A 12,627-nucleotide genomic window follows, 5' to 3' on the forward strand; every position below is an offset into this window, starting at 1 on the left:
TCCTTATAGCCTGTATCACCACCTGACAATTACGGATTAATGCGGCTCTTTTCTGGCGTCCTCCTACTCGGGTGGCTTTCCCCAGAGAAACTTGGTCTTGGGAAGGTTGAATTAGAGAGGGCTGCAGAGATCAGGCTCTGTCTCCCAGGAACCCTTCCTACACCCACACCACCTTGTGGGGCCCCAGCCTCTTGGACCCTCTCCCCCAAATGCTTGAAGCAGCTCTGTCCCCTCCTGGAATGGAGATGTTGGACCCAGGGTAGAATCTGCCTATAGTATGTGGGGTACGTGGTGGAGGGGGAAATAGGTCAAATAAGTTGGCAAATATGGCAAATTTAAAATCATAGGGAAATAGCTGGGATGCCCAGCCGCTGGTCCATAGCTTGTAATTCTCATCATGAGACTGCCTACTCCGAGGATGGGCAATTCCGGTTGTGAGAGTGGTTTTGGGGTCGGTGGGCTTGCTGCAAGCTGCCACCAGGGAGCGGCTTCAGCATCCAGCACCATGGTGTTCATGGACTGTCCACTTCTCTTCCTCTTGACCTTATCTGTATCCCTAAATTTCAAAAGCTCCGAAACAAACATTTTCGATGACTCCTGCTCCAGGGGCTCAGCTCCTTCTGCAGCTGTAGACACTCAGACTCTGACCTCGCGGGGGCTCCATTCTTTCTGCAGCAGGAGGGTCTACAAACTCCTGCTTCCTCTGGGGGCTGCTGACTGCAGCAGGAAGGACTCAGGGCAGACTCGCCACACACATCCCTACAGCCCATCCCTGCTCCTGGGCAGGGACAGGAGGTCACAGCCGGCCAACCAGCCTACACGCGAGGCCGGAGCAGCACAGTCCCCCACGAAGTCAAAATCAGCTTGGGAGCCCTTCACCCAGCGAATACAGGCTGGTGCCTGTGGACTCAAGGGGCGCCGGAGCCCTCTGCGCCTGCGCACTCGGACCAGGTAGGCTCTCCCTGAAGTCTTGGTGGGAGGGCTCAGTGGACAGTCCTGTGGCCCCGCCCACGGCCCTGTAGCCCCACCCCCACCCAAGGCGGGGCTGACCCGCAGCTCTCCAGCTGCTGAGGGCCTGTTTCTTCTGTTCTCTCGGGTCATTGAACTCAGCACCATGTCTGTAAACTAGGTTCCATTTTACTCATTCACCCATTTCACCTGGCATTTACTGAACACCTACTGTGTGCATAGGCCTGAACTGAGCAAAGGTCAGAGGGAGGAGCCAGACTCTGTGTGGTCCATGACCCTGAATGGCTCTAGGGCTGGGGCTGGGCATTTCGACTATCCATTCAGTCACTCAGTATTTCTTGAGGACCTACTGTGTGCTATGGCCTGAGTGATATCTGGGGCACACAGAGGAACCAACTCTGTTGTCCCTGATTCTTAATGACTCCAGGGCTGATGCTGGGATGTATAAACTACTCATTCAGTCACCTGGCACTTCTTGGAGACCTACTATGTGCTGAGGCCTGGGCTGGGCAAAGTTTGGATCACAGGAATGGACCAGAATTGCATGGTCTCTGACCGTGAAAGGCTGCAGGAGTGGTGCTGAGGATGTTCGCCAACTCATTCATTTACCTGACCATTCATGTCTACTGAGGACCTACTGTGTGCTAAGGCCTGGGTTGCATGATATCTGGGGCACAGGGAGTGCCAACTCTGTGGTCCCTGACTCTGAATGACTCCAAGTGCTGGTGCTGGGGATATACAACTGTTCATTCAGTCACCTGGCACTTCATCAGGACCTACTGTGTGCTGTGGCCTGGGTGATACCTAGAACACAGGGAAGACTCAGACACTGTGGTTCCTGACCCTACAGGATACCAGGGCCAGGTCAGGGGTTTTTCTCTTATTTATTCATTCACCTGATGTTTCTTCAGGACCTACTGTGTGCCAAGGCCTGTGAAGAAAATGCCAGGACAGAAGTAAAAAAGGCAGACAGATTCTCTCCTCCCAGGCCCCTCACTAGCTTCTTTTGTAGGGCTGGGAGCTGAGGGAGCTGGTGGACTGGGAGGCAGATGTGTCTCCATTTGTTATATGTCTGCATCTCTCCCTTCCTGGCTTAGCTGAAGATCACTTGTGCTTGAGTTATTTTCGAGGCTTGACGTATCAGTTTCTGATAAATTACAACAATTTTTCAACCTTTCTTGAGGGGCCAAGGAAATCTAAATATGGACTGGTCACTGGCTGATATTAAGAAATTATTTATTTCATTATGTGATAATAATATTGTGGTTGCAAAGATTTTCTTTATTTCTTAGAGATGCAGGCTTAGGTATTTACCAGTGAAGTGAGATATGTCTGTAATTTACTTTAAAATAGACCTGAATAGATAGCTAGTGGGAAGCAGCCTCATAGCACAGGGAGATCAGATTGGTGCCTTGTGACCACCTAGAGGGGTGGAATAGGGAGGGTGGGAGGGAGGGAGATGCAAGAGGGAAGAGATATGGGGATATATGTATATGTACAACTGATTCACTTTGTTATAGAGCAGAAACTAACACACCATTGTAAAGCAATTATACTCCAATAAAGATGTTAAAAAAAAACAACTAGACCTGGAAAATATACATATAGACATATTTTCATGACTATTTTAAAAGCAAATATATGTTATAAAATGCGGTAAATTTCATTATTTAAAAAATTTTAGGTATTATATTTTTATGTTATCAAAATTATCATTATTATTATTATTTTTGTGTGTGTGTGCAGCACGGGCCTCTCACTGTTGTGGCCTCTCCCTTTGCGGAGCACAGGCTCCGGACGCGCAGGCTCAACGGCCATGGCTCACGGGCCCAGCCGCTCCGCGGCATGTGGGATCTTCCCAGACCGGGGCACGAACCCGTGTCCCCTGCATCGGCAGGCGGACTCTCAACCACTGCGCCACCAGGGAAGCCCCCAATATTATTTTTTAAAACACATCTTTGTTGGAGTATAATCGCTTCACAATACTGTGTTAGTTTCTGTTGTACAACAAAGTGAATCAGCCATATGCATAAATATATCCCCATATCCCCTCCCTCTTGAGCCTCCCTCCCACCCTCCCTATCCCACCCCTCTAGGTGGTCACAAAGCACTGAGCTGATCTCCTTGTGCTATGCTGCTCTTTCCCACCAGCCAACTATTTTACATTTGGTAGTATATATATGTCGATGCTCCTCTCACTTCTCCCCAGCTTCCCCCTCCCCTCCCCCGTGTCCTCAAGTCCATTCTCTATGTCTACATCTTTATTTCTGCCCTGCCACTAGGTTCATCAGTACTTTTTTTTTTTTTTTAGATTCCATATATATGTGTTAGCATATGGTATTTGTTTTTCTCTTTCTGACTGATTTCACTCTGTATGACAGACCCTAGGTCCATCCACCTCACTACAAATAACTCAATTTCGTTTCTTTTTATGGCTGAGTAATATTCCATTGTATATATGTGCCAATCTTCTTATCCAGTCATCTGTCGATGGACACTTAGGTTGCCTCCATGTCCTGGCTATTGTAAATAGAGCTGCAATGAACATTGTGGTACATGACTCATTTTGAATTATGGTTTTCTCAGGGTATATGCCCAGTAGTGGGATTGCTGGATCATATGGTAGTTCTATTTTTAGTTTTTAAAGGAACCTCCATACTGTTTTCCATAGTGGCTGTATCAATTTACATTCCCACCAACAGGGCAGGAGGGTTCCCTTTTCACCACATCCTTTCCAGCATTTATTGTTTCTAGATTTTTTAAAATTTATTTATTGGCTGCGTTGGGTCTTCGTTGCTGTGCGCGGTCTTTCTCTAGTTACGGCGAGCCGGGGGGGCTACTCTTCGTTGTGGTGCGCAGGCTTCTTATTGCGGTGGCTTCTCTTGTTGCAGAGCATGGGCTGTAGGCGCTCAGGCTTCAGTAGCTGTGGCACACATGCCCAGTGGTTGTGGCTCACGGGCTCTAGAGTGCAGACTCAGTAGTTGTGGTGCACGGGCTTAGTTGCTCCGCGGCATGTGGAATCTTCCCGGACCAGGGCTCAAACCCGTGTCCCTGCATTGGCAGATGGATTCTTAACCACTGTGCCACCAGGGAAGTCCCTGTTTCTAGATTTTTTGATAATGGCCATTCTGACTGGCGTGAGGTGATACCTCATTGTAGTTTTGATTTGCATTTCTCTAATAATTAGTAATGTTGAGCATATTTTCATGTGCCTCTTGGCCATCTGTGTGTCTTCTTTGGTGAAATGTCTATTTAGGTCTTCTGCCCATTTTTTAATTGTTTTTTTTCTGATATTGAGCTCCATGAGCTGTTTTTATATTTTGGAGATTAATCCTTTGTCCATTGTTTCACTTACAAATATTTTCTCCCATTCTGAGCGTTGTCTTTTTGTCCTGTTTATGGTTTCCTTTGCTGTACAAGAGCTTTAAAGTTTAATTAGGTCCCATTTGTTTATTTTTGTTTTTATTTTCATTACTCCCAGAGGTGGGTCAAAAAAGATCTTGCGGTGGTTTATGTCAAACAGTGTTTTTCCTATGTTTTCCTCTAAGAGTTTTATAGTGTCTGGTCTTACATTTAGGTCTTTAATCCATTTTGAGCTTATTTTTGTGTACAGTGTTAGGTAGTGTTCTAATTTCATTCTTTTACATGTAGCTGTCCAGTTTTCCCAGCACCACTTATTGAAGAGGCTGTCTTTTCTACATTGTATGTTCTTGCCTCCTTTGTCATAAATTAGGTGACTATATGTGTGTGGGTTTATCTCTGGGCTTTCTATCCTGTACCATTGATCTATATTTCTGTTTTTGTGCCAGTACCATACTGTCTTGATTACTGTAGCTTTGTGGTATAGTTTGAAGTTGGGGAACCTGATTCCACCAGCTCCGTTTTTCTTTCTCAAGATTGCTTTGGCTATTCAGGGTTTTTTGTGTTTCCATACAAATTGTAAAATTTTTTGTTCTAATTCTGTGAAGAATGCCATTGGTAGTTTGATAGGGATTGCATTGAATCTGTAGATTGCTTCTCTGATCTTCCAATCCAAGAACATGGTAAATTTTTCCATCTATTTATATCATCTTTGATTTCTTTCATCAGTGTTTTATAGTTTTCTGAGTACAAGTCTTTCTCCTCCTTAGGCAGGTTTATTCCTAGGTATTTCATTCTTTTTGTTGCAGTGGTAAATGGGAGTGTTTCCTTAATTTCACTTCCTGATTTTTTGTTGTTGGGGTATAGGAATTACCAGAGATTTCTGTGCATTAATTTTGTATCCTGCAACCTTACCAAATTCATTGATTAGTTCTAGTAGTTTTCTCGTGGCATCTTTAGGATTTTCTATGTATAGTATCATGTCATCTGCAAACAGTGACAGTTTTACTTCTTCTTTTCCAATTTGTGTTATTTTACTTCTTTTTCTTCTCTGATTGCTGTGGCTAGGACTTCCAAAACTATGTTGAATAAGAGTGGTGAGAATGGACATCCTTGTCTTATTCCTGATCTTAGTGGAAATGCTTTCAGTTTTTCATCATTGAGTATGATGCTTGCTGTGGGTTTGTCATATATGGCCTTTATTATGTTGAGGTAGGTTCACTCTGTACCCATTTTGTGGAGAGTTTTTATCATAAATGGTGTTGAATTTTGTCAAAAGCTTTTTCTGCATCTATTGAGATGATCATAATCGTTTTTATTCCTTAATTTTTTTATGTTCTGTATCACATTGATTGATTTGCATATATTGAAGAATCCTTGCATCCCTGGGGTAAATTCCACTTGATCATGGTGTATGATCCTTTTAATATGTTGTTGGATTCTGTTTGCTAGTATTTTGTTCAGGATTTTTGCATCTATGTTCGTCAGTAATATTGGTCTATAATTTTCTTTTTTGTGATATCTTTTTTGGTTTTGGTATCAGGGTGATGTTGGCTTCATAGAATGAACTTGGGAGTGTTCCTCCCTCTGCAATTTTTGGAAGAGTTTGAGGATTGGTGTTAGCTGTTCTCTAAATGTTTGATAGAATTCGCCTGTGAAGCCATCTGGTCCTGGATTTTTGTTTGTTGGAAGGTTTTTAATTACAGTTTCAATTTCATTACTTGTGATAGGCCTGTTTACATTTTCTAATTCTTCCTGGTTCAGTCTTGGAAAATTGTACCTTTCCAAGAATTTGTCCATTCCTTTGTAATTGTCCATTTTATTGGCATATAGTTGTTTGTAGTAGTCTCTTATAATCCTTTGTATTTCTGCAGTGTCAGTTGTGATTTCTCCCTTTTCATTTCTAATTTTATTGATTTGTGTCCTCTCCCTTTTTTTCTTGATGAATCTGGCTAAGGATTTATCAATTTTGTTTATCTTCTCAAAGAACCAGCTTTTAGTTTTATTGATTTTGCTATTGTTTTCTTCATTTCTATTTATTTCTTCTCTGATCTTTATGATTTCTTTCCTTCTACTGACTTTGGGTTTTCTTTGTTCTTCTTTCTCTAGTTGTTTAGGTGTAGGGTTAGATTGTATATTTGAGATTTTTCTTGTTTCTTGAAGTGAGATTGAATTGTTACAAACTTCCTTCTTAGAACTGCTTTTGCTGCGTCCCATAGGTTTTGGGTCGTCATGTTTTCATTGTCATTTGTTTCTATTTTTTTTTGGTTTTTTTTTTTTTTTTTTTTTTTTTTTTTTTGCAGTACACGGGCCTCCCACTACCGCGGCCTGTCTTGCTGCGGAGCACAGGCTCCGGACGCACAGGCCCAGCGGCCATGGCTCACGGGCCCAGCCGCTCCACGGCATGCGGGATCCTTCCGAACCGGGGCACGAACCCGTGTCCCCTGCATCGGCAGGCGGACTCTCAACCACTGCGCCACCAGGGAAGCCCTCTATGTATTTTTTTATTTCTTCTTTTATTTCTTCAGTGATCTCTTGGTTATTTAGTAGCGTACTGTTTAGCCTCCATGTATTTGTGTTTTTTACAGTCTTTTTCCTGTAATTGAATTTCAGTCTCATAGCATTGTGGTCAGAAAAGATGCTTGATATGATTTCAATTTTCTTAAATTTTCTGAGGCTTGATTTGTGACCCAAGATGTGATCTATCCTGGAGAATGTTCCATGTGAACTTGAGAAGAAAGTGTGTTCTGCCACTCTCAGTTGGAATGTTCTATAAATATCAATTAAATCTACCTAGTCTATTGTGTCATTTAAAGCTTGTGTTTCCTTATTTATTTTCTGTTTGGATGATCTGTCCATTGGTGTAAGTGGGGTATTAAAGTCCCCTACTATTACTGTCGATTTCCCCTTTTAGAAGCAAATATATGTTATAAAATATGGTAAATTTCGTTAAAAATTTTTAGGTATTATATTTTTATGTTACCAAAATTATTTTTAAAGGTATTGAATACGGGCGCTTATTGTATTTTATACCTTTCTGTGTAATTGAGAATCTCCAAACAAAAATTTTTTTAAAAAGGAGTCCTATGCTGCATTACAACACAGGAGAATTCATTGGTCACACTCGGCCGAAAAGCATTCTTCATTCATAACTGAAAAATATTTTTCAGTGATCTCTTTTTCTGGAGCCGAACAAATCACAGTGAGATCAAAATAATCATAAGGAATTCTTTTAATAAATCTTATGCCCAAACTTTGTGAAATGATAACATCCACCCCCCTTGTCTAAGGACAAAAGGGGTCTCAGATGACAATGGATAAAAGCAAGATGGAAAACTGTTCCACATGTTACCATTTGTGTAGAAAGGTGTACTATACAACTTTTTGGAATATTTATGTATATAAAAAATCCACATAAATATTTGCTTATATATGCATAGAGTGTTCTGGAAATATACCAGGAAACTGTTCGGGGTGGTTGCCTCCAGAGAGAGGAACTTGCTGGCTGTGGGGGAGGGGGAGGATGGGGTAAGATTTTTATTTTTCTTTTACTTTATAAATTGGGGACATATGGATTACATAAAATAATTTTTTAAAATAATTAATTTATTTTTGGCTGCGTTGGGTCTTTGTTGCTGCGTGTGGACTTTCTCTAGTTGCATCGAGCGGGGGCTACTCTTCATTGTGGTGCACAGGGTTCTCACTCCCGTGGGTTCTCGTTTCGGAGCACAGGCTCTAGGTGTGCAGGCTTCAGTAGTTGTGGCACGTGGACTCAGTAGTTGTGGCTCATGGGCTCTAGAGGGCAGGCTCAGTAGTTGTGGTGCACGGGCTTAGTTGCTCCATGGCATGTAGAATCTTCCCAGACCAGGGCTCGGACCCATGTCCCCTGCATTGGCAGGTGGGTTCTTAACCACTGCAGCACCAGGGAAGTCCCATCAAATAATTTTGTAGAGGTCATGCCATGTGATTGACACTTGTCTTCCACCGAAACAGCAGATGGATTGCATTAGTGATTACCATGTTTCACTCTTCCCTGTAGCCACACCATTGGGTAGGCCCTTCCTAGGATATTCCTGGCTTGGCCATGGGGCCTGCTTTGGCCGATGGGATTAGAAACAAACTTGAAGCTGTGCCTGTGTGTCCCCATTCTCATAAATCCCTGCTCTGTCCATGAGAGCACACCCAGGCAAGATGTGAGTCAGCTGAACCCTTCTGTACCAGCCAGCCCCCATCCAACCCACAGCTGACCACAGATGCATAACTGAGCCCTTCATGCATTACAGTGGGGTTTCAATGGCCATGCACCTGCTGTGAGCACACCAAGAGTGAGGGTGCTATGGCGCCCCCCCTTCACATGCCCCTTAAGAGTGGTGCTTCGCCCCTGTGGTGGGCTTGGGTTTCTTCCCATACACCCCCAGTTGCACGCCTCTTGGGCTGGGAAGTGCAGCTTGGTAGCACAGACCCTCTGTGTCAGTCTCTCTCTGTTCTGCCTGCTGCCAATCAGCTGCTGTGCTCTCCTCCAAGCTTCTGAGGCTCCCTTTCTGTCCCAGCTGAAAGGGCTTTGAAGGGGCTTCCCAGGGTGCAGGAACCTTTCCTCTTTCACAGCTCCCTCCTAGGGGCACAGGTCCTGTCCTGCTTCCTCCGGTTTGTTTGTTTTTTTTTTCTCTTTCTTTCATCCTACCCTGCTACATGGTGATATTTCCTGCACTTCTGGTGTCTGAGTTCTTCTACCAGCATTCAGTAAGTTATGCTATGAGAACTGTTCCACGTGGAGATGTACTTTTGATGTATTTGTGGAAGGAGATGAGCTCCACGTCCTTCTTTTCTCTTCTATTCTGCTATCTTGATTCACCTGCCTCCAGAGCTTTCTTTATCCCAGGAGCTGAGAACATTGTTGGCTCAGTGAATGACCTCACAAACAACAGCCAGGCATAATGCTATTATTACAGTCATCATCAAAAATTCTAAGGGCTACATGCTGTGTGATTCCACTTATGTGATACCCTATAATGTTATATAAGACAGGAAACAAAGCAGTGGTAGCCAGAGGCTGGGGGCAGGAGGAGGAGACTGACTACAAAAGACGTAAGGGAATTCTTGGGTCCTCTACATCCTGGTTGTAGAGGTTACATGCCTGTATGAGTTTGTCAGAGTTAGAATTCTACACCCAAAATGAGTGCGTTTTACTGTACGAACTTTAAAAAAAATTTTTTTTATTGTAGTATAGTTGCTTTAAAATGTTGTGTTCATTTCTGCTATACAGCAAAGTGAGTCAGTTATACATTTACGTATATCCCCTCTTTTTAAGATTTTCCCATATAGGTCATTACAGAGTATCGAGTAGGGTTCCCTGTGCTAAAGAGTACGTCCTTATTAATTGTTTTATATATGGTAGTGTGTATATGTCAATCCAAGTCTCCCAATTTATCCCCCTCTTTCCCCCGGTAACCATAAGTTTGTTTTCTACATCTGTAACTCTATTTCTGTTTTGTGGATAACTTCATTTGTACCCCTTTTTTAGATTCCACATATAAGTGATATCATATGATATTTGTCTTTCTCTGTCTGACCTTACTTCACTCACTATGATAATCTCTAGGTCCATCCATGTTGCTGCAAATAGCATTATTTCATTTCTTTTTTATGGTTGAGTAATATTGCATTGTATATAGTACCACGTCTTCTTTCTTTCCTCTGTTGATGGACATTTAGGTTGCTTCCATGTCTTGGCTATTGTGAATAATGCTGCTATGAACATTGGGGTGCATGTATCCTTTAGAATTATATTTTTTTCTGGATATTTGCTCAGGAGTGGGCTGCTGGATCATATGGTAACTCTATTTTTAGTTTTTTGAGGAACCTCCATACTGTTCTCCTTAGTGGCTACACCAGTTTACATTCCCACCAACAGTGCAGAGGGTTCATTTCTGTCCACACCCTCTCCAGCATTTGTTATTTGTAGACTTTTAAATGATGGCCCCTGAATTGACTTCTTGCACCTGGCAAGTTGCTGCTATCTGGAGCTCAGCTTTCCTGGGCTCCTGCATTTATGGGAGTTCAGAAGCAGCCCCCACCCCAGTAAGCCCAGCATCTTAAGAATGACCATAGGGCTTCCCTGGTGGTGCAGTGGTTAAGAATCCACCTGCCAATGCAGGGGGCACGGGTTCAAGCCCTGGTCCGGGAAGATACCACATGCCACGGAGCAACTAAGCCTGTGCGCCACAACTACTGAGCCTGCACTCTAGAGCCCACAAGCCGCAACTACTGAAGCCCGTGTGCCTAGAGCCTGTGCTCCTCAACAAGAGAAGCCACTGCAATGAGGAGCCTTTGCACCACAACGAAGAGTAGGCCCCGCTCACCACAACTAGAGAAAGCCCACGCACAGCAACGAAGACCCAACGCAGCCAAAAATAAATAAATAAATTTTAAAAAATACTTAAAAAAAAAAAAAGGAATGGCCATAAAGCACTTTCTGAATATAGTGATGCTTTCCCGTGGCACGGATTCAAGGAAAGGCATTTGGCCCTGTCTCACGGAGCCTAATGATAGAGTAAGAGAGAAACTCAGTAATAAGAAAGCAAATTCAGCATCCCCAAGTTTTCCCAGGTCCTTCCTGTGTATCAGGCAAGATCATTTCTGGTCGTTCCATGTCATTTAGTCATCAGTTAGGACTTAATAGATTGCATTTGTCTACCCAGAAAACTATTGGAAAAGCAATAAGCTGCACAAATTAGCACATTGAATATGTAATTCCTGATGTGTAAACCTATAAATAAATTCAACCCAGCTCAAAATTTTATTCCAACTTCTGAGGCCAAGCACTATTAAAACCCGTTCCTGAGGCCATTTTCTAGATTCTGATATGAATGTTGATAAATACTTTGGGGAGTCCTTCATCCATTTCCTAATCTCTTTTCTTATACCAACCTCTAGACCACTTGAGAATCAGACCTTTCTTTCTGTCTTTTCTTTCTTCCCTTCCTTCCTCCCCCCATTCTTCCTTTCTTCTTTTTAAATCAGTGAAGCCATAATATTGGTAAGCTAAAAGGGAAATTGGTTAACCTTCATCCATGGCTATCTCAGGCAAATGTGAATTAGTTGGTATGTTTTTTGTTTTAAGGTTTCTTAGCCGCTTAGAGTTTCAAAATCTCAAAATTCTCCCACAAGTCCTCATTCCAATAACCAGGATACCAACTGTTCCTAATTAATATCAAACATTCTACTTAAGAGACCTGCCAAAATTGTGAATTAACCTGGCACTGTAGCTCATTCTTTGATATTTAGCAAGCACAGCCTGATAGCTACAAGCAAGTCTTTCAACTATGTTACAAAAATGGCTTGTGTTCTACTCCATGCCTTAAAGCAAAAATTTTAAGAAATAAGCCCTTTTTTCTTCTTGCTTTATACTATTCAGTTCCACTATGAACAAACATCATACATATTTCTTGGACTGGCACTTCTTGTCCTCTTTGAATTCGTCCAAAGCAAAAGCCATCTAGACCGCAGCTGATCAGCTGTTTTACAGTTGCTATGAAGGCATATTACTTCCATGGCACAAAATATGATTAGGAGCCTTACACTGCTTTGCTCCATTTCATCCAATAACCGTACTTTAATAATAATTCCACATTTTCTAAGGATCTTTTGCCTAAAACCCACTCAAGGCTACCAATATCTATATTGGTAGGTTTCCTTGTTTGACAGCAAAAGAACTTAATCTAATTTTAAAATGAAAACAAGGGACTTCCCTGGTGGCACAGTGGTTAAGAATCCACCTGCCAATGCAGGGGACATGGGTTTGATCCCTGGTCTGGGGAGATCCTACATGCCACGGAGCAACTAAGCCCATGTGCTACAACAACTGAGCCTGTGCTCTAGAGCCTGCGAGCCACAACTACTGAGCCCACACACCACAACTACTGAGCCCATGTGCCGCCACTACTGAAGCCCTTGTGCCTAGAGCCTTTGCTCTGCAACAAGAGAAGCCACCACAATGAGAAATCCGCACACCGCAACAAAGAGTAGCCCCCGCTTGCTGCAACTAGAGAAAGCCCGTGCACAGCAACAAAGACCCAGCACAGCAAAAAATAAATTAAATAAGTAAATAAATAAATAAAATAAAATGAAAACAAAATGCTTGTGGGAAACAACCTACCAGAACATGAAACACGTCAGCTCTAGCAAGCAGAGTAGCAGGAACTCAGGAGCCATCTTAAAATTGTGGCCAAAGGATGACTCATATTCAGCTTCCTCCTGAGTCCCAAGGAGAGAGTATATGACTGGATTAAAGTGAACTGT

The 12,627-nt window shown here is 42.8% G+C and overlaps 1 protein-coding gene across 10 annotated transcripts in view; it reads left to right on the forward strand.

The window, feature by feature from the left end:
- The window catches only part of ZNF470 (zinc finger protein 470), a 117,731-nt gene that overhangs the window by 89,364 nt on the left and 15,740 nt on the right, over positions 1–12,627 (forward strand). The window lies entirely within an intron of this gene.

Source organism: Globicephala melas, chromosome 19 (genome assembly GCF_963455315.2).
Source record: "Globicephala melas chromosome 19, mGloMel1.2, whole genome shotgun sequence".
NCBI classification, from domain to species: domain Eukaryota; kingdom Metazoa; phylum Chordata; class Mammalia; order Artiodactyla; family Delphinidae; genus Globicephala; species Globicephala melas.